This window comes from Pygocentrus nattereri, chromosome 8, assembly GCF_015220715.1.
Source record: "Pygocentrus nattereri isolate fPygNat1 chromosome 8, fPygNat1.pri, whole genome shotgun sequence".
NCBI lineage: Eukaryota > Metazoa > Chordata > Actinopteri > Characiformes > Serrasalmidae > Pygocentrus > Pygocentrus nattereri.
In genome coordinates, this window is record NC_051218.1 from 21,887,773 (window position 1) to 21,910,422 (window position 22,650).

A 22,650-nucleotide genomic window follows, 5' to 3' on the forward strand; every position below is an offset into this window, starting at 1 on the left:
ATAGTGGAGATATACACATGAATAGGATAAAAGAATGAAAAAAACTGAAAAATTCACATATTATTGTGCATTATTTTAAAATGTTTTTTCCTATTTATTTAATTTTATATTTTTATTTAATTTTAATAATTTTATATTTTATATTGTTCTGACTTTACCAGTGATTTTAAATATGCTTTTGAACTATCAATATGGCTTTCAGTATCTGGTTTATATCTCCACATTTTCAAAAAGATAAGAGCCAAGACTTGTATGACTGGGAATAGCTGTCTGAGCTGTTGCCAAGATGCCCACTGAGTGAACAGTTTTTCATATTAAAGATTACTGGAGTAGTCTGTTAGCCTGTAGGCTAAGCTCTTCAGCGCAAATCTAGTTAAACAATGCATTTTGCTCCATGTACACTTTCCCTTCATATACTCACAATTTGTAAAACATGTATGATTTTGTGTGCTGGTGTGGATTTCCTCTTTTTCAATGAAGCACACAAAAGCAATTTGAGTGCAAATTGCACTCAAATTGCTTTTGTGTGCTTCATTGAGTTCTCCCCCTTGTGGAGAACCTGCTAAACACAGCTTTATGACCTGATAATACCTTATCACTCAAAATGTGAACAACCCACTAAGTCTATTTATTACAAATGCACATTTTAATTGATTTATTTTTTCATCTTTCATTCTCTACATTGATTGTTTTGAACTATTGCTTCAATTGTTGAAACAAAGACACTTGTCAGCTACAGTCTTATCAGCAATGCAGGCCGCTCAAAACAAGTGAACGTCATTTCAATGGGAATAAACCGAAAAAAGCAATAACATGGCATCTGTGTGAGTGTCAAGTGGTTCATGCTGTGCATTTGTGGGGCTGGGGGATACGCAAAGGGGGACATTAATCAATACGCACAGAGGAGGATTTCATTGACATTTTCCTAACAGCAGGATGCTTTTCTTTCTTTTTCTCCCTCTCTCTGCCCCATCATCACTCCCTTTCTATCTCCCTCTCTGTTCGATATCTCTGTCTCTGCCCTCCCCCCACTCCAGGCAAAATGGACACCATCTGTTTTCAAACCTATTTCCTTAACCGGTTTCCCACCAGGTCCATTTTGAATGCGGCAATGTCGCTCCTCGTTGCTATCTTTGCCCCGGCGAGGGGTTATTTTTTACTCCAGCCATGAGCCTCACGTTTCACCAAAACAGATTGAAGTTGCAGTCTGTTCACTGCTCAGGGTCCAGGGCTCAGCAGGGGCTGCCTGAGGGGCCACAGGGGCTGCAGGACAGACAAGCATGGCCAGTGTCCAGCAAAAAGCCCATCCCACCATGAGCAGGGCAGGAACTGCTGTCCAGCACATGCCCACGTGTGCTCCTCATGCTCTGTATCTTATTTCTTTTTTCTCTTTCCTTTCATTCATGCATCAGTGACTGCCTACATTGTGCTAAGGATAGACTACATTGTACTGACAGAACAACATTAACCACAAACAAAGCAGCAGGAATCAAGCACAAAATAGTATAGGCAACATGTAGGCAACGTCCTGTGACCACTGATGAAGGACATGAGGACACAAACTGTGCAGCAACAGATGAGCTACAGTCTCTAGCTGTATATAAGCAAGATGGACCAAATAGGGGGGAGTGTCTAATAGAGTGGAGAGTGAGTGGAAAGTGTTTAAAAACTTCAGCAGCACTGCTCTTCTGATCCACTCATACCAGCACAACACACACTAACACACCACTGCCATGTCAGTGCAGTACTGAGAATGATACACCTTCCAAATAATACCTGCTCTATGATGGTGGGGGTGCTGGGCATTGAAGAACAGGGTAAAAGTATGCAGAGAAACAGATGGACTACAGTCTGTAACTGTAGAACTTCAAAGTTCACTAATATGGTAAAGTAACTGATAAAATGGACAATGAGTACAGGTACAAGGTAAGTGTACTTAAAGAAGTGGCCAGTCAGCGTCACACCCACAACCCACTGACATCTCAACCACAGCCCATTAACTGGTAGCCTGTTCCACTACATTCATAGTTCAAGCTTCACGCTAAAAGAGTAAATAAGCTGGTCTTCATGGCCAATAAACAGGCCTGGACCCTAATCTACATAAAACAAATTCAATTTAAATCTCAGTTACAAAAATGATCAGAAAAATCACACTGTGTAAATATGGGTTGTGTGTACATGCTGTGCAATATTTTTTGCTACTCAGCGGCGAATCTAACCTAGGAACAAGCTAAATGGAGTCTTTCAACTACACACAGACACACACCCACCAATGAAAGGCTGAACAATAGAGTTCATCAAAGAGCTGAACTGACTACATTAATTGGCAGTGGAATAGTGGAACACTACACAAAAGCTTTATTTTCAGCTACTCTTTCTGTGCAATATTGACAGTTGCGCATGCGCTGCTGAGTCGGTGTGTATTAAAGTGTCTGACGCTGGTGACAGGAGCTGCAGTGAGCTCAGAGGTAATATAGGATGTGATCTTATCATACAGAACTGTTTCCCTGCAGCTGATGATGACTCTTACTATAATTCTGTTTGGGCTGAGAGAGAGAGAGAGAGAGAGAGAGAGAGAAGGAGAGGGAGAGAGGGTGTGGGGAGAGAGATAGAGAGAAAGATAGAGCCTGCCTCCCTCTGATTTAGCTATTACTGAAGACATATGGCACATCAGATCAGTCTCCACACATTACCATATGCCATGTGTGCCTAACTTGAAATGGCTTTATACAGTTCATACTTTTGGCTGATTTATACCACAGGCTGGATGGGCTGCACAATATATTGTGTCTTAATTTTTATCGTTACAGAGCTGATATCGCAGAAATGCGCAATATGCAAATTAGCTAACCTCTGAAGGTTTCTGAAAGAACTGTATTAAAGGAAAATTAGACGCTGCCTCACAGAAGGTGTTACATAACATAGTTGGAAATATGTTGCCTGACACTTAAGGCATTGTTTTATGATATTTCTGAGATATTATTTTGGCCTAAAAACTAAACTCATGCAGGGCATTGTGAGGCAAAGTACTTTTTACTGACATCTCATCATTACTAACATTAAACCTAAAATCTCAGCAGACATATTCACTAGGTTCACTGATTGTTTTGGATAGAATAACATGGCTACATTTGCACTGTAGACATTGTGATCCCTGGTTCCTATCACCACCCAGCTAAACTAGCAGCTTACTTTCTGCTTGTGTGTTATTCTGATAGTAAACTTAAAGCTTCACTCAGAATGATTGCGTGGCTAAATATCAAATATCCCTGCACAGTTCTAACTGAAGCCAAAATAAACCACTGCTTGTTTGCAATGTACGTCCCACCAATTGGTAGTCGTCGTGTGACGTGTCATTAACTAATGGGCATGGAAAACACTAGGAGCCACAACAGAGGTATCTTTAAACATTCAAATGTGATTTTTTTTTTATTGGATTTAACAAATATTTAACTTTAACAGCCCTAATAGACCTCTAAAGTTGTGTCGTCATTTTGTAATCAGTGCCACGCCCATATTACAACCCAAAGAAATTCAAAATTAAATAAAAAAGTAAATTAAAACAATGCAATTATGTGTAAATCATTTAAGTCCTATATTTAATTGAAAATAGTATAAAGACAACATATCAAATGTTGACACTAAGAAATGTTTATTGTTTTTTGAAAAATATATGCCTATTTTAAATTTCATGCCACCAACTAATTTCAAAAAAGTTGGGATGGGTCAGCAGCATGACTGAGTATAAAAAGAGCATCACAGAGAGTCTTTCAAAAGATGAGGGATTCACCACTCCTAACTTTCTCAGTGTAAAATAAAAAAAGAACCTGGGGATTTCATCCTCTATGGTATGTGACATCATTAAAAGATTCAGAGAATCCAGGGAAATTTCTGTGTGCATGGAACAAGGCTGAAAACTAATATTGACTGGCCATGATCTTCAGGCCCGCAGGCAGCACTGCATTAAAAACAGACATGATTCTGTAGTGGAAATCACTGCATGGGCTCAGGAACACTTCTGAAAACCACAGTCTATAAACACAGTTCATCGCTGCATCTATCAATGCAAGTTAAAACTCTATCAAGCAAAGAAAAAAACATGTATAAACAGAATCTAGAAACCCTTCTGCCTTCTCTGGGCCCAAACTGATTTGAGATGGACTGAGGTAAAGTAAAAAGGAAAAGTGTCCTGTGGTCCAATAAATCAAAATTTGAAATTTTTTTGGAAATTATGGACGCTGCATCCTCTGGGCTAAAAGAGGACAGGGACAAACTGGCTTGTTCTCAGCACACAGTTCAAAAGCCAGCCACTGTGATGGTATAGGTGTGCATTAATGCATTAGGCATGGGTGATTGGCACATCTGTGAAGGCACCATTAATGCTGAACAATAAATACAGGCTTTGACGCAGCCTGTGCTACCATGCAGATGGCATCTTTTTCAGGGAAGGCCTTGCTTATTTCAGCAAGACACTGCCAAACCACACTCTGCATGCATTACAACAGCAAGGCTTCATAGTAAAAGAGCTTCCGTGCTAAACTGGCCTGCCTGCCTGAACTTGAGCAGCTGAAATCCTGCATCAAGCAAGAATGGGAAACATTTCACTTTCAAAATCATAGCAGCTGGTTTCCTCAGTGTCCAAATGCTCATATAGTGTTGTTAAAAAAGAAGTGCTACTACACAATGTTTTTGAAATATGTTGCTGGCATCAAATTCAAAATGGACATATATTTACAAAAAAAACAAAAAAAAGTACATTTTATATGTTGAATACATTACATTGGGCACAGCATCCTAACATTTTTGAAAACAGGGTTGTAGAAACTCTAAATCGAAGCTGGATTTTGCTTTGATAAAAAAAGAAATGGGATTCTTGAAAACTGCCACTATCATGCCCTGTGGTGCAAAAAAGGTTTCAACTCAATACATTTTGTCTTACATACATTTTTCCACTCAGTGGACAATATTTTTAACCCTTTTTTGGTTTTTCAAACACCTTAACCTTTATCGCAAAACTAAAATATTGCAATGTCACTTTTTCTAAACTTCATTCAAGTCTATAAGCTAGTAACCTGTCTCAATGTACTTTCCTTGTACTACTAAAATGCTTGGCTGCTAACAGTAATCAATTGACAACAGCACAGAGATAATTAGGACACATTTAAAGATGCCAAATGTTGCATGGCTGCCCAGCACTGCAAATAACTGATCCACAGCCTACAATCCAAAAGCTTAGCTCAGAATGCCAAAGCTGAACCACCAAACCTCACATCACAGGCACCTCCTCACATCACAGGCTTACCATCTCACATATTCCTGTTGAACTCTGAAATCCACTATTTAGTTGTCTACTGATGACTAGTCTAAGCCTGGCTACACCAACACAATCTGCCATTTAATCGGCAAATTTTTATCAAAATACAAGGTTAGAAAACATTGGCAAGTGGATGTTGATCATTTTTTGATCATGTACTTATTGAAATGTGGCATAATTATGTCATTGCAGTGTATACAATGTCATTCAGAGTGGTTTGATGCAAAATGGACTCAGATTTCTTTAAAGTAGCGATGATATGAACCATGTCTACAAAACAAAGCCATTTTATTTACCATCCATAACCAGTAGCGACACATGTCTTCTGAGTTTTTATATGTAATGTTTATGATACTTCAATCTGAAAAAAAGGTTTTTGGGAGGACTATTTTGCCTTAGAACACCCTGCATGTATCTCTCTGCCATGAATGGATTAAAATAAATGGATTACAAAATGTTTTAGGCCACAACTTTACCACAAAACTACCATAAACCAAAGTCTCAGACATCAGGCAACATATTTCATAACTACAGATTTCTGGAGAGGCCATGAGCTGTTGCTCTAATGTTCTGTATTGTTATTTTGAGATAAAAAGATCTCAAGCTAACAACCACTATAAATTACTTTGTTTACATCTTACCCATTTAATTATGAACAAGATTCGTAAATTTGTTGGAATTCCCTTTCAAAGTCACAATTGGGATGTGTCTAGGGACAAGTTACGTGTACACTGATGTACGTCACACTACTCAATCTATATGCACTGGTGGTCACCATCCTTGAGACCTTGGTCCTGCTTGAGATTGGCCTTCCAGTAGGTTTCACCACCAACCCAAATCTAACACACTTCATTCAACCAGTCAAGGGCTTCTGAAGATAATAATTAGATGGATCAGGTGGGGTGAAATAGGGCTGGAGGTAAAATCTGAAGGAAGTTAGATCTCCAGGAGCAAGTTTTGTGCCCAATGACCTTTTACTGTAAAAAATCATCGGTAAGATAATCATCACCTGAAATCTGCTCAGCACACACAAATAAAAGATGGTGTCACTTCTGTTGCAACCTGATAAGCCAATACCTATCTGCTTTGACAAATGAGAGCTACCTCAAGCCCACAACAAGCTTATATAAGCTCAAGAAGCACTGATTCCCAAAGCATTCTGATTAAATCTTGGAGGCACGCCGAGCCCTGAATGACTTTGTCAGAGCGGACAGTTAGAGAAAAAACAGATTAAAAACATCCTGATTATTTGGCCCTGTTTACTTTTAGCCGGGCACGCTAACCCCAACCCCAGAATCTGTAATAAATGGCAATAAGATTACAGCAGACCTCTGCAGTTCTCTCTCCTTCACATCTGCTGTTTTGGAAAGCCCCTCCCTACAGGCAACACATGGCCATGTCATCAGCCCTTGTAGTGACAGGAGGAGGCTGGCCGCCTGCAGTTGTTTGTGTTAGCAAAGTGGACTTGGAGGGGGTTGCAGCAGGAGTTGTAAGACCAACTCTGGCCCCTCCAATAGAGCACACAGCTCCATCCCTGCCAGCATCTGCCCTGGCTGTCACAGGCTGGCCTCGTTCCTCCACAGCTCCCCCAGTGCCAGACTGGCCTATTCAACTGAAGACTGTTAGGATAGTTGTTAATTTGCCACAAGGCTGCGAATGTCTAGACACTCTGAATTCTGGTTTTGTTTCATAAATGTTACATATAATGTTCTATAATATCTAAGCCATTAAAGTATTACTCTGCTTCACAATTTAAACACAGATTGGATGTGATCTGATTGAGTTAACCACAATGCTCTTCATTATCTTCATTATCACAGTTACAAAGAAAGGTCCACATCTATAGCATTGCTGCTATATTTGAGGCAGGAAACGTTCAGATTTGGAACAACAGCTGATCCTTTCATGCACCACCTTCAATCGTGGTCTTTGGTAGTAACTGTTACAGGATCAAAAATCACTCTTAACCTAATGAGACTGCTTCTCAATATCTGTGAAATTCCATTAAGGGTCTTGTATTAATTTCAATTTCTGTTTATTCTGTACACTGTCAGATAAATGGTGCTGGTACATTTTTGTTTAGTGCAGGTATAAACAATGTAAATGTACCCTCAGAGGTCCAACAATGTAAAGGTACATATTTGTACCTTTTCATAAGCTAACATTTTAAGACAGAACAATATCACAAAAAGCCTGGAATCAAGCCAAGGCATATGGAGTCAAGGCAACATAACTGCCCACTGACAGTTGAATAAAAAAAGTTAAATAACTTTTTATTATGAGAATGTACGCATGTAAAACATCATACAGTTAAATAATCCTGTTTGTGCAATTTATTCAAACACCAATAAATGACTTCAAGCACATGCATAACTGGTAATATCCTGAACACCACACAAGCACACCAAACCTAACAATCTTTCATTCACCCTCACTCAACCATTCACAGTCTCTTACATGACAACCAAGACAATAACTTGTTTGTGTCCCAGCAGCCAGGACTATTTGACAAACATCAAAAAGATCTGTTTGTCTTCTAGTTTGTCACTGGTGGTGCCACATCCCCAAAAGCAGCTCAAACTGGATTATGTTCTTCAAACCTGTGTGAAGAAAAAAGTTTCAGCTCCTGAATGAAACCACTTTTGAAAAATTTAAAAGTCTGCTGTTTTGTTTTTTGACATTCAGTCTGTTTTTCGGGTTTTTTTAAAAGCAAACATGGTAAAATTGTCAAAAGTTTTAATGCAAAAAAATCATGTTTAAATATAAAACGTTTACTCACGTTGTGTTCTGTACATATAGAATATAAGCAAAAATGTTTTTTTCATTTTTGTGTCACATTGCTATTGGTGTGTAATGACGTTTAGGGTATCTAAAAAGCAACATTGGCATGTTGGAATATTTGATTGTTATTTCTAACTAGCACAGCTTCAATCAGCTAAAACAAAGAGGTTCAGCTCAATGCCGCTGGAAACTCAACATTTTGTACTCTGAACACTAAAATTCCTCATCAAATCCAAGTCCACATGAACCTTTAGCTCAGTTTTACCCTCGATTTAACTTCCAACAAATTTTCACAATCTAAGTGATTTTCCAGGTCAGGAGTTTGACTGGGAATGACTGGTGGCACAGCTGATCTGGTCGTGTGAGAAAACCAATAAGTTACTCTGTAGCCCTCTGATTAAGCTCTGGTGTGAATGCATGCCCTCCAATATTTTCAAACATCTTTGATATTTACCAAACATTTATGATTCCTGCAGTGTTTAATGGTCAACAATGTACTCAAGAAGTGATTCAGGCAAGAGCAAATGAGAGAGCAAGGACAAAAAGAACAAAGGCAAGGAGACATATGCACACAGCCTGTACAAAAGAGATATAGGAGTTGCTTCTTTAACACCATTATAAGAGCCATTATAAGGTTTATAACCTTATAACCAGACGTCAGGTCACTTTCTTTCCAATTTCAATTCAGCTGCCAGTTTGTAGTGAAATGTTCTAGTGAAATGGCTCTAACAGTGATCTTTGCGTATCTCAACCACAAAATTATCCTCAGTTTGCATTTTCACTACACATAAAAGCAAGAACAGGTCCTGTCCATGTTAGTTTTGTTTGTGTCACGTTAAAAAAGGAGAGCTCTGGGATTTTGAGCTTTTTCATAGGCGATGCACACTGTGCATTATACTTTCTCTTTGCCTTATTGCGTAGTGTGTCTGCCCTGCCCTCATTCTCTTTCTGTTGAACGACTAATGAAGTTTGTGATGCTCTCCATTTGAATAGTTTTGAAAGGATTTTATGTCATGTAATGCACAACCATATAAAGTTGAGTGGGATTTTTGCTCACATTATGTTGTTCAACCTAGCAACAGCTGCTATGGAAGAACACTCTTCTAATTGGAGCATGTATAGCTCAGTTAAATTCTGAATGATGGCCAACAATTACAGAATGATACATGATAGTGGGCAGTCAAGAAATATCTTCGGTAAAAATGCAGTGATTTAATTTACATCAGGATCACAGCTTCAATTACAATAGCAAACCGTAACATTTAAGGGTATAAACAGTAGTCACTTTCAATGGTTTTATCTTGATCTGAATCAGTATTGCTTTTGGCATGCTTCGTTACAGCTTTTATTGCAATATAGGCTTTGTATTTTCCCACCTAGTTGGGAGAGATGTCTTTTTTCCTCACAAATGACACACAGTGGAGAGGTAATTGTTAAAGCCTTTTAGCCTAGCTGATTATAACACAGCCGGCTGCTGCTACATGTGCTGTTTCTCCAGGCTGGCCGAGGCTGAGCTGCCGGCCGTCTGGCCTGTGAGTGCTGCCATGGCGATGGCTTGGCTGGCGGCTTCTGCAGACACCCACCGTCCAGACTCGTACGCTTCTCAGCGGCTTGACAAATCTCTGAAGACTGACCGGAAAGTTGCTTAGCCAAGTGCTCATTTTGTCCATGGCTTTAAAGCTGCAATTCTTTGGATTCTCAAAACTTACAGGCTGGTTTGGTCAAGTTCTGATATAATATGTAGGTAAAACGTCTGTATTATTCTGCTATTTGGATCATCTTGAGTTTTAACCATGGTACACAAGAGCTTAAGTATTACAGCTACAAAGAAAGAGCCTCATGGCATCACATCCACAATTTCATCAGGAAGAACTGACCTATCCATGCACTGTTCAGACTCAGCACTTTTCAGCATCTCAGCAAATCTTAAAAGCTGTTGCCTCCTCTTTGTGTGCTGGGTGCAGATATGAAGGCACACAGAAGCGTTTAGGCTTGTTCCACTGAATCTGCTCTCGTAAATTGCATTTCCCGAGTGATGGCAGGCTTTGTCCACCTACTTTTCGCAGTCTCTCAGCCTGTTCCCACTCTCGATTTCACTGGCATGAGTTTTATCGGCATGAGGGAAATCTCTTCGATTGACCGCACATGTGAAAGATTTCCTGCCAGGCCGAGGACGCATCTAAACCTGCTTTAGACGGCACTTCCAGCAGTTTCAGATAGAGGCCTCTGGGGAGAATTTCAGAGCTTAACTACTTTTCCCCTTTTCTTTTTCTCTCTTTCTCTCCCTCTATTTTATTTCTCATCCCTCGTCTCCTGTGTGAGGAACCTGGGGATTATTCAAGGCCCCAGGTGGCTTTTCAGGCTCTGTTTTGTGGTGCATGCTGATGGAGGATAATCTGCTTGCCTGTGAATGGAGATGATTTGCACAGAGTGCAGCAGGATGGCCCCCACCCCTCAAATCTTCATCCTCTATTCTCTGCTCTGTCTTTCTGCTCTCTTCTCAAAGCCCCCCACACCCCACCCCCGGTCCCCTGACAGCTGCATACACTCACATACACACACACACACACATAAACAAAATCAGCATGCATAGCTGCTCACATAGGAAACAAAACACACTCATGGGAATTTCGGCTTGCTTTGCTACACACACACACACACACACACACACACACACACACAGAACTCCTGGGAGTTGCATGTCATTACATTACACAGTGGAGCGTATTGCCTTGAGCACTCAGGGGAACATGTAGTAATAAAAGCCCAAGTTCAGCCACAGCCACAACCTGAGCGGACAGTTCTAGGTCAGCCATACATAATACGCAATTTCTAATAAATCATAACCGTCGCAGACATACATGTGGTACAGGGGCCAGAGCACAGTCAGGTTCCTCCTCCAAAATTTAATTATCTTCTTATTACTGACTTATTTTCTGTCACAGTTTCTGAATCTGAGCACCTGATTTGACAATGAATCATGGTGCATTTACATTACAGCGAAGCAAAGCACTTACTTCAGTGACTGCTGGCTGCTTTGTGCTCATGTCTCTACAATGAAAGCAAGTTTAGCTGTTCTCACTCTTAAAAAAGATAGCTCTTTAAAGGGTTCTTCAGTAAAGAGAATGGATCTATATAGAACCATTCTATTTTTGAAAAGGGTTCTATGTAGCAACAAAAAGGGTTCTGTTATTGTTGTGATATGAGCTTATAACAGTAGAACCTTTTTGGTGCTTTTTGGCCCTTTTCCAAACATTCTATAAAGAGCCATCTACAGCACATTCTCCATCAGACTGAAGAACTCTTTCACAATGAATCCTTTAATCATGCAAAGGGTTCTTTAGGTGCATATGGTTCTAGACAGAATCATTTTCTTTACTCAACAACCCTTGAGGAACCGTCTTTTTAAAGAGCGTAGGTTTGTTTTGTGCTCTAGTCAAAATGTAGCATTACAATGTGGCCTAATGATAGTAAGTTATTTCATGTTTGCTCTGATAAATTTTAATGCCCTGGACCTTATAACATTGTCTTTGTCAGTCCGTCACCCAAAACTATCCAGCTCACAGCAGTCCTGTGACAACAAACTCACCAGTGACGCTGGAAAGCAGTAAAACTGATGAATTCAAACACCCTAAAAACAATGTGCAAGGATCATGCTACTCTCATAGTGGTCTAAATACATAAACACATTCATACACTCCACATTTGAAAAAGTATTATTTTTTGCTACAGCGTGGTCTTAAAAGGGGAATAAAACCACTGAAATTGATCTTGCTATCATAGTTGTAATGCCACAATCCTGAAAAGAGTACCTTAAAGCATCTGCATTAGTCAGAATAGTGAGCCATCTTTCAGTAGTTGTGGTCAAAAACGTATTTATTACCTGAAATCATGGTAAAGCAATAATTTAGCCAAAATAGCCATATGAGACACTGTTATCTATTAGAATGAAATAAGTATGTTGCATAGCTAAAAACAGCAGTTGCAGCCAAATTGAAGCATGAATTTGGTCTGTTTTTATGTCCACAGATAACAGTATGTCATACAATGTTGAAAACCACATAAGCAAGCCTACAGGAGATTACTTAACAACTTGACCCAGCTTGAAGCAACTGTGCGATGATTTAGGTATGCAGTTTTAATAGGAGTAAGCTCTCATAACTTCTTAGCTGCCCTGCTAGAAAAAAAAACAGCACAAACATGAATAGTTGAACACCAGCAAAACCGACATATGTTGTGTTTTTGTTGCTAATATGTGGGTCAGCAGCAATGGAAGGTGATAAGCTAGTCATCAGTAAAACTAGCATAAGTTGTGTTTTGGCATCAACCAGTGTGGCCATTCTGGCTGACCAGGTAAACCAGCACCAGACCTGCATAAACCAGGTTAGACCAGAATTGAATGCATGCTGGTCTGTGCTGTTTTTTCTTGTAGCTCCAATGCAAAACTAAAGAAGCAAATATCAGACATTTTAGCCTGACCAACTACATTTAAGGTGAAGAGAAAATTGTCCCAGTCCTTTCCTGAGACAGCACTTAAAACGGAGTCTTTAAATGTGAACCCCCTGGCTTATCTTAGGTATTGACGCTCCGACTGAAACCATATTAAGTCCTCTTTTCCTCCACCACAGGACAAATGTTTCTACTGCTGCCACTCCTGCCACAAAACAACAAGCTGGTTTAGCCCTATAAGCTATCCCAAACAAATGTCTCTTTTTTCCATTACACAAACATAGCAAATAGTCTTAGTACACTGTCTCTGGTAGACTGTCATATTTCTGCTGTGGCAGAACAGAATTACCTTGCTGAGAAATAGCTTCGACTCAGGTGTAATCTTTCTGTCATTTTTCGAAGCAGCTAAATTACCTTGTTGGGTAACAATATGAATGCTGAAAAGTTAGACTTGCCAGACACTCCTTTAATAGCCACAGGTGAATATATTAGATTCCAGACAGAAATCAGTGCAAGAGGATTGCTACCTATAGATGCTGTCCTCCACTGGCATAACGACATACAGTAAGAGTGTTATTTGCCTTTAATAGATCTGAAGTCTCGACTCCTTCTATGCTTGCTGAATAATAAGCCTGAAACCGAGTTCCAGTAGCAGCAGCATTAATACTGAAGGTCCTTTACATGCCTCAGTTATAAATATAGAGTGAAGTAAACACAACTTGAGTACAGGTACAAATGTGAACTGCAGTACAACCTCTTACTACATTCAGCATCTACTAGCACAGGAGGACATTTATCAGACCCTATTCTTCTCTTCTGGGATCCTTTTGGTTTAACACCATAAAGTCCTAAGGTTGAGTTAAATGGAGTACAATATTAATTTACAGGGGTGAGTAAGTGAGGTTTAGGCTCTCTGATAGGTCCTGGACATTTAAGTGGTTAAATAAAAATGCTGAGGCTAGCAGTAGCAACAGAAGCAGTACAGGTCCTGAATCAACAGAACAGAAACAAATTAAACACAAAAACTGAATTAGTTTTCAGCTTGAATGGCTAAAGTGGATTTGGGTAAATAGCGGATTACTTTCCTACACATACTTGAGAACTTAAAAGTATTACAATCTGAAAAGTACAAATCCATCACATTTTCATTAAATTCATCATCACTGTCTTAACAAGACAGGGTACTGTATCTCTAAAATTATTACTTACATACAGTTGTATGCAAAGGTTTGGGCAACCCAGGTCAAATTACATGTTTTGTTGATTTTCTAAACAAAATAAGTACACAGCATCTACAGTGACACTTAGAATTATGCACATTTTAATGCACAACTCACAGTATTCCAATGACATCATGTAAACGCACCGCCAGCATTTTACTAGACAAGCTCATTTGCAGCATGGTGGCAGTTGGTTATAAGATGATAAAGCCTTAAATGATCCAAAGGCAGCAAAACATGTTTTTTTAGGAATACTTAGACACTAAAATTAATTTAAAGTGCATTAACCAATATATTTGAGCATAGTCATTTTAATTTGATTTACTGCTATAGTGATAAATGAAAGTTGACATCTACATGGTGCACTTCTGCTCCACACCCAACTACATACTATTTAAAAAGAGTGCAGTACCCTTAGAAATACACTTACAAGTGTAGTGAGTGAAGTATAGAAATGCAGCATTACATCAGCCAAAATCTCTAAGAAAAGCTTAAGGTATTTCTGGATTAAGGATGCATCTATTGAGATAAACTGGATGTGTACAACTTTGTCTGTGACATGATGTTGGCTTCTTATTTGGCAGTTTCTTTTTCAGAATTCTATATATAAGTCTTCTGAATGCAAAAGATACACCACTCAAGGTGAAACAGAAAATTCAAATAAGAAGCTGGTGAAGAAGAAGCTAAATCCAGCATAACTGTGTTTATTATTTTAGAGCTTGGGTAGTTTTAAGAACCATTGTTTCTGAAAAGAAAAAAAAAAACATCCATTAGAATTTTCTGGACTTGAGAGGTGTGCAGGTTAGGGATCCAGTCCACCAACAGAACTAAACTTTCTGGAGACTGTATCTGAAGTGTCCAAAGACCTTTTCATCTTTTTCTGGTCTGTATTTTTTGGTCTTCATTCTTCATTCACCTACAGGGTTGCAGCTGCGGCAGCAGTGACAAGAGACAAAATGGCAGCAAGGCATTCTCAAGTGATGCAGTCAAATACTCGATATTAGCATTTGCTGAATTTAGTGTAAGATATGAGATACATTACTGAGTAAATGAAACTAGTTTCTAAACACATTTGATGCTAGACTAGAGAATATTTTAGTCAGGTGGATGGGTTTCCACCAAGCCCTTTGGCGTCAATGCATGCAATACAAGCAGAGGAGACCTGAAGGCAAACCCACATACAGTGATGTGTGTCAGCTCAGAAGGGAAACACATGAGTGGGAATCAGCCTGGAAGCTTAAAGCTGCCTCTGAGCTCCAGTGAAAGTAGATGTGGGATGGCACATATACTGTACACACACACACACACACACACACACACACACACACACACACACACACTATGTGCATACCAAATAAAGATGTGTGTCCAGCTGTATCTCCGCTCTCCAGGGACTACAGCACAAAGAAAAGTAATCAGTTTTTCAAATCCCTCACCATCAACCACCCAGAGCAGTGCTAAAATACCAGTATTGATGTCAAATAACAATATTGATTTTTAGTTTTAGCAGAAACCACTTTTTATTTATTTAATTTCCAGTCAAAAAAGCCATGAAGTACATGTTATTCATTTCAGGGGGTATTTCTGAGAAGATTAGAAAGATAATCCACTTGCATAAGTGAGGAGAAAGTCAAAGAAAAATAACAGAAAAAACCCAGTTTCCAAAACAAAATATGATCAGAAGATCTAGAGAAGATGGAACTTCTAACAACCATGCAAGACATGATAGACCACTGGACATCAGATACACAATACTTAAGAAGACTTCTTTGAAAACTCTTGAAAATAATGTAAGTTGTAATAAAGGCAAGAGTGGATACACTAAATACTAATACACCAAATAAGAAGCAAGACCAATAAGAAGGCAACTCCAGCTTAATTATGTTCGCTATTTAAAGGCTTGGGTAGTTTTGAGGGCCTTTCGTTTTTTTTATTTTTACCTTCTGTAAAATTGGAATTGCACTGGAATTTCTGAAACATGAATAACTTAGTATTTAGTGTCTGTTTTGACTGGAAATTCAATAAATGTAGGGTTTCCTTTTTGGAAATCTCTTTTGTCTGGTTAATGTTTGCAACACTATAAAAGTTCTCTTCAGTGTAATTGTATGCATTTGCTTTGGATTTTCAGCTAATTTTCTCCTAAACTTAGTTGTGGACAGTTCCCTCTAGCTAGGTCTCCCCCCATTACACAATGCTACCAATCTGGGTGGACAAGTGCTCATGAAGCCAGCCACCACAACTTTTCAGCCTGCCACTAACGCATCATCACTGAACAGCTCAACACACTTGGAGAACACTAACTGCCAGTACTGTTACGTCAGTTACATCACACTGAGTAATAATACGGGAGCGAAGATCAACGCAGAGAGAGCAAGGCTAACTATGCTCTCACAGCTGTGGCATCGCCTGGGATTAAAATGTGTTCATTAGCTTTAATAGCAACCTAAATATCTTCTGATACTGTGATATCACATACACTTATACAAGTCCAGTCAGCACACAAAGGATCATGTACAAAAAGACAAAACTGATAAAGGCTTTCTGCTCCCACCACTAGGTGTGTGCTGTGAGCAAATAAGAGAATCACACATTCTGTGAGTGTTAAATATCTGTGTGCTGGGTCTAGCAAAATGGCAACAGTTTCTCACTTATGGACAGCACCAGCGCACATTAGTGCAGGTGTTTGGATAAAGCAGGCTGGATAGACCGCAGTTGGGAACAAAGGAAGCAGATGTCAGCCGAAGTTAAGCAGTGGAGCTGGCTACTCTCGCGCTCTCTTCACTTCTCACCAGTGTAATAGAACAATGCTGTCTCAACGGCTAATTAAGCCAGTAATGGAGAGAGCCAGGCCCCTATCCACTCACTACACGCATTTCAGCTACACATGCAGCATGACCACTGCGCTGTCTGCTTGGAGATTCCAGTCACACATACACACACTCTCGTGAGCAGACAAACAGGTTTAACCGTCTGCGATGTTTCTGTATATTTCTCTATCTTTGCAATAGTAATCCACAGAAATACGGTTCAAACATTTCCTGAATGTGTAGAGTCGCCCTTTCAATTCCACCTTGAAGAGGGGTTAAGGTACATGTCATCTGCCTCTCACAGTGTGTAATTGATGAATTCATGTGTCCGTCTACAATCGGTATGAAACTGACCAATGGGCACTCAGGAAATCACTAAGGACTTGCAAATCACATCAGAAACATTTCATTCTTTATTCAGTCCACATCTGATACATGTGTGTAGACCAATATAAATGCTCCAAAATTGGTTGGAATTAAATCTCTTTACATTAACTTACATTAAAAGTAAAGGACTGTTTTGCCCTCTCCTGTAAAGTTGCCATTTTGGAGATACTTGTTTTTCCTTGGATACTTACAATATGTTCCACATATATTACACAAACCCAACTACCTGGAATATAAATTGCCTTGCTTTAAATGGCTGAGGAAAAAAAAACTTTATTTGGTATATAATCTTTACATTATGTGAAAGTTCTTAAAGCTACAAATTCTCAGACAGGTTTTCAAATTGTGAGTGGACACTAGAAGTTTGTATTTTTAGGGACAAGTGTACCACATGGCTTTGGCATGCAAAGTGTTCCAACATACATGAGTGTCATGTGAATGATGACGGAAGGACCCATAGTCGCATCATGTAAAGTTTTGAGACTATTTGTCTGCTACTGGTAATGAGCCACGTTCTACTGGTCTGCAAAGTATTTCTGTCAGTCACTTGCAACCAGTGTAGCAGAAACGTTCACATTTAGCTCAGTTTGTGTTATTGACATTTCATATTCAATGACAACTGTAGTTAAACTAAGAAAAGCTATAGGACTTCTTTTTATGTTACAGTATTAGTATTGAACCAATATTTAAAGTATTATATGCATGCCACCCTAGCAGCATCCACTCCCTGCTATGGCTTATCACAGTGGTAAAGCTCTCAAACATTGTTGTATTTTATTATTTTTGTTTTTATTATATGTAATAGTGACAAATATGCATTTTCTGTTTTTTTTTTTTCTTCAAGTTATGCTCCTGTGGTTGTGTAGTAAATCTAAAGAATACTATACTTAGTCAAAGTCTGAAAGCTTAAGGAATGATTTCATGAGATGTTTATGACTCCATAAAATATCAGTTTTAGAAATCTTGCTTTAGGGAACCAAAAATGAAAGTACTACACCATCACTCCAAAGACCTCTATTATTTGTAACACTCTTATTTGTAAGTGTATATGTTTAGTGTATATTAGAATATTCTATGCTAATCCTAAACATTAGCTTTACCAAACACAAATGGTTTGTGAAAAATTCAACCGTAAAAAAAATTGATGCTTTGAATGTACCTAGTTCAAATGTCACACAATCAGAACGCATTACATCAATACAATCCTTCTTAAAAAACATACAATGGGGTCCACTGGTAAAATGCTTCTATGTTGCATTCCTTTCTAATTTACTACGAAGGTTTCCATTACAAACAACACTATCAGTGTAACAATTTGAGGGAACAGTAGAATCTTTGAATGTTTACATGAATTTCAGAATTACTTTCGCTTTAATGACAGTGTGCACTCACGCACTCACATAAGCTTGTACAAAACCTTCTGATCTGAGAGTTGGGAACAGGGGTCTCAACGGAAGGAAAAAGACTACAAAAACTTTTCACTTAGACATTAACATGGTGCATTTCACAATTTTGCTTTAATTTGAATAGTGACCTAGAAATAATAAAGAATTTGGTTTTTTTTCTTCATTTTAATTGTCATGACTTTTCTTTGCATAATTTTTTTTGTGGGCAGTGATCAGCCAATGAAGTATGTTTATTTACCAGTTTGAGTCCAAAAACACATTAGCAAGCCTGCGTAATCTTAATGAAGAGCTGGGTGAGGTTTAAGCAGTTTGAGAGAATTTTGGGCATGAATTTACATAAAAGATGAAAAGATGTAGGTGACTATTGTCTTCTAGTCTTCTAGTCTCTTAGCTCCAACGCTAAACTAGAGAAGCAAAATATGGACACCAAACATGTCTTGGCTAATAAACTACATCTCAGGTAAGAGGAAAATGAACTGAACTGTTGAATATTGTGGGTTATCAGAAAGTTCAGTCCTACGACATTCAAATTGGCCACAAATTTTTTTAATTGGTCAAACAAACGCATAAATATTCACAATCCCAAAAAAACTAGAGAAGACAGCACTTTGCTTCTGCAGGGAGCAGGGCCCACAATTACTGTTCCATATGCAGGATAATCTGCAGGGGTAGGGGTTAAAGACTCATTCTCATGTCGTCCTATAGTGAAGGCTGCCAAGAGCGACGCATGTGTCCTCATTATCAGAGTGAGAGAGTGAGAGAGAGAGCGCTCAGGCTATATGGGGCAGACTCTTTATGAGATCCTAATTGGGCTACTTGAGCAACTTAACATGGCAACATGTCAAGTAGTCCTTTGGACTAGATAGCAAAGCCAAGTCAGTATCAAGCAGCTGATAGATGACCTTGTTCCACTTTATTCCTGCGTGTGCAGGAGCGTGTGTGCACATTTCAGTCTGTTACACAGATTATTCCCTGTCAACATGCTTGTCAGACAAAAGAATCCCCTCAGCTTTTTCCCAGTCCTTTACACCCTTTGTTCTTGCATTTTACTTTATTAAAGAACGCACCAGCGGCAAGAAAACCCCAGCTGTCATGTTCTGGAGGCAAGGACAACAGTGAAGAGTGACTGCACACACTCTTTTCTCTCTCATTAATGTAAAGTGCTGTACGGAGGAAGGAGCCTCACTATGTCTCTCAGATGGAGACATGACAGGTCCTCTACCATCCTCCACCCTCATACACACACAGCCAGCAGCTCGGCTTGTAGCCTGTCCTGCTTCAACCATCAGAAAAGGTAGCAGCCATGGAAGACTCCCACTTCAAACCCCTCACATGCTCTACTGTCTGAAAGTTTGGAATGGTCTCAATACTGTAATAGCATATAAATGTATACAATTATGTTAATGTGCTAATCTTGAGTGAGCTCTGAGGATTAAAATAATTCATAGGGAGCTAGAAAGCTGTGAAATATGAATTTGAGGGATTTTTAGATGAACAAAGCTGAAGCTGCTTCTAAAATGACTAAGAAAGTTGGAGAGAATCAAGAACAAAGTGCAACACAAACATAGCAAGGCTGCTACAATTTACTGACACAATCAGCTGTGTTGATAGCGTAAATACACAGGACTTTAACAGCTTGTATATCACCTTTTTGTTAAAATGATAACATTGCTAAAGCTGTGTTAAGTAACAACGGTTACTGTAGCCTGTTGTCACCTGTTTCCAATTAACCTTTCACCTGTGGAATGTTCCAAACAGGTGTTTTTTGAGCATTCCTCAACTTTCCCAGCCTTTTGTTGTCCCATCCCAACTTCTCTGGAATGTTTTGCAGGCATCAAATTCAAAATGAGTGAATATTTCCAAAAAACAATAAAGTTTATCCATTTGAACATTAAATATCTTGTCTTTGTAGTGTATTCAATTGAATATAGGTTGAAAAGGATTTTCAAATCATTGTATTCTGTTTTTATTTATGTTTTACACAACGTCCCAACTTCATTGGAATTGGGGTTGTACTAATTCACCCTTTAACCCTGAAGGTTGTCGCTCAGACTGCTGCTCACCATAGCAACGCATAAACTAGTCTTGTCAAGCTAGTAGCTAGCTAGTAGATAACGCCTGCTGCACCATTTAAGGTGGCACCAGAAAATTCAAACAAGAAGCTGGCGAATGATAAGCTGACTTGAGCCTAGTAAAAATTTAACATTGAGAGACATTTTACAAAGAACTACTCTACTTTTGGAAATGTTTCCTGCTGGAGATGCGAGAATAACTGAGCTAAAACTTAAAGCAGAGCAAAATAAGCCTGCATTTTTCGTTTAAATTATAAAAAATTTAATTATAATTTTAACCTATACTAACACATTAGCACACACTGAGACATATACTGAGCATTTCTGAGTTTTCTTTTTGCTCAAAATCTTAACCAAGTAGCAAATACTGCCCCCTAGTCACCTCTTTGGAATTACATTTGATTTGCTGTTATTTAGAATGTCACACATAACACTATTTGAATCACAGTTGACCTTATATTAATAACAGTTGACCTTATATTGTATATTCATAGACTGTGAAGTCAGCTTGGGCCATGCATCCGATTCTGATAACATTATCAACAATTTGTCCTTTAACAGTGAGCTTGTGAAATGCTTATAGGTGATCAATAAGTAGCAATCCACCACAAAAGTGCCATGTGCAACACAATCACAACTAATTGCCAGTCTGTCCCACTATGTTCAGTCTTAATCCAGAAAAAATGGATAACCTGGTCTTCTTGGTCAAAGAAACAGGCCTGACCTTAATTTATAGAAAATAAACACAATTTACATCACAGTAACACTACCCGTCAGAAAAATCGCAATTACATGTGTAGCCCAGCCCTAATCCCGATGCTCTGTCAGATCTATATCCACAACCTAGCATAACCTGAATCAGAAATCATAATCGTTATTTTTGTCATGTAATCATGAAGATTTGCATAAGCATCAACCTCTACAGGCAGCAACTCATATTCACCCATACATATACATTGCAATTTTCTACCACTAAAACACTGGCAACTAAAGCACATTATGTATTTACTCGTCATTGTGACAAATTCAGCTGGTAATAATATTGATTACTTCATACAGTATCAGACATAATGAACAATCTCTCTCACATTTAAACATACATAAACACAAAGGCCATCAGAGAAATCATGAGAGAGAACAGAATGAGGCTGTGTTCTGTGATGAACTTACAGAACAAAATGTTTGTACCTTGTAATGGAAGTTAATGTAACAGGAAGTGGTTCATCATGAAATTTTATCACAAGGCAAAGGGTAAGTGGACTTTTCAAATGTTGCCAAAAAACAGGCAGAAATGGAGATGCAAGGTTTTTGGGGTAACATCATAATCAAACTGCACTGCCCTGTTTGACTTTTTAATGAATTATTGGAACTGCAGTCCTTTTTTGGGAAAGAAAAACAAACAAAAAAAAACATTTAAATTAGTTTTGCATTGTCTTACAGCTTTTTTGTTGCAAAAACATCATTAGGATGGCATTTTCCCACAAATTGCAGTGCATATTTCTATTTCTTTGTTAAGTTAAACTTGTTGGAAAAAATAAAACATTAACAATACAATGTGCTATAACTTTTGAACAGGCCACATGTTTCCAATATGTTAAATTTTGCAAATAAACAGCATTTGTGCATTAAGATGTGCGGAAGTATGTTCTCTGTAGAGGGCATGTTCATTTATTTTCACTTAGAAAATCGACAAAACAGATAGTTTGACAGGGGTACCTGGATGACTGTATATTTCACACTTTAGTTTCCTTTCATCATTACTCTGATTAAATAAATCAATGATCTTAAATCTGCACTGAATATGTGCACAAGCTCAAAGAAGTCTCTGTATGTACCACAGATGACACATCAGGTAAGGCAGGTAAGGGTTAATTTGTTCCTCACTCAACACTTGGCTGGACTTGGCTTTAGTTGCATCATGGTCTGTACAAGTACTTTTGCTGGTTGTTGGTGTGCAGGGCTGTGATTGGGTTTTAGAAGGGGCTGGTTGGTGGTGTGCATGTGTATTTGTTTGGGGTAAATCCAGCCTGGTCCTCATGCTCTCCTGCTCTTCTGCCTGTGGCGTGAAGGCCCTCAGTTAAGAGTGTTGCTCATGGAGCAGCTTTAAACCTTTAAAACCTGCACTGGCATTGCTGTGGGCACTGCCTTTCCCAAAGACTCCTCTGACACAGTAATACAACACCCCCACAGCAACTCCTACATACTCAGTCCAAG

At 38.8% G+C, this 22,650-nt stretch overlaps 1 protein-coding gene across 5 annotated transcripts in view; it reads right to left on the minus strand.

Annotated features, from left to right (window-relative positions):
- The window catches only part of gria1a (glutamate receptor, ionotropic, AMPA 1a), a 127,513-nt gene that overhangs the window by 98,584 nt on the left and 6,279 nt on the right, over positions 1 to 22,650 (minus strand). The gene's annotated exons all lie outside the window — the stretch shown is intronic.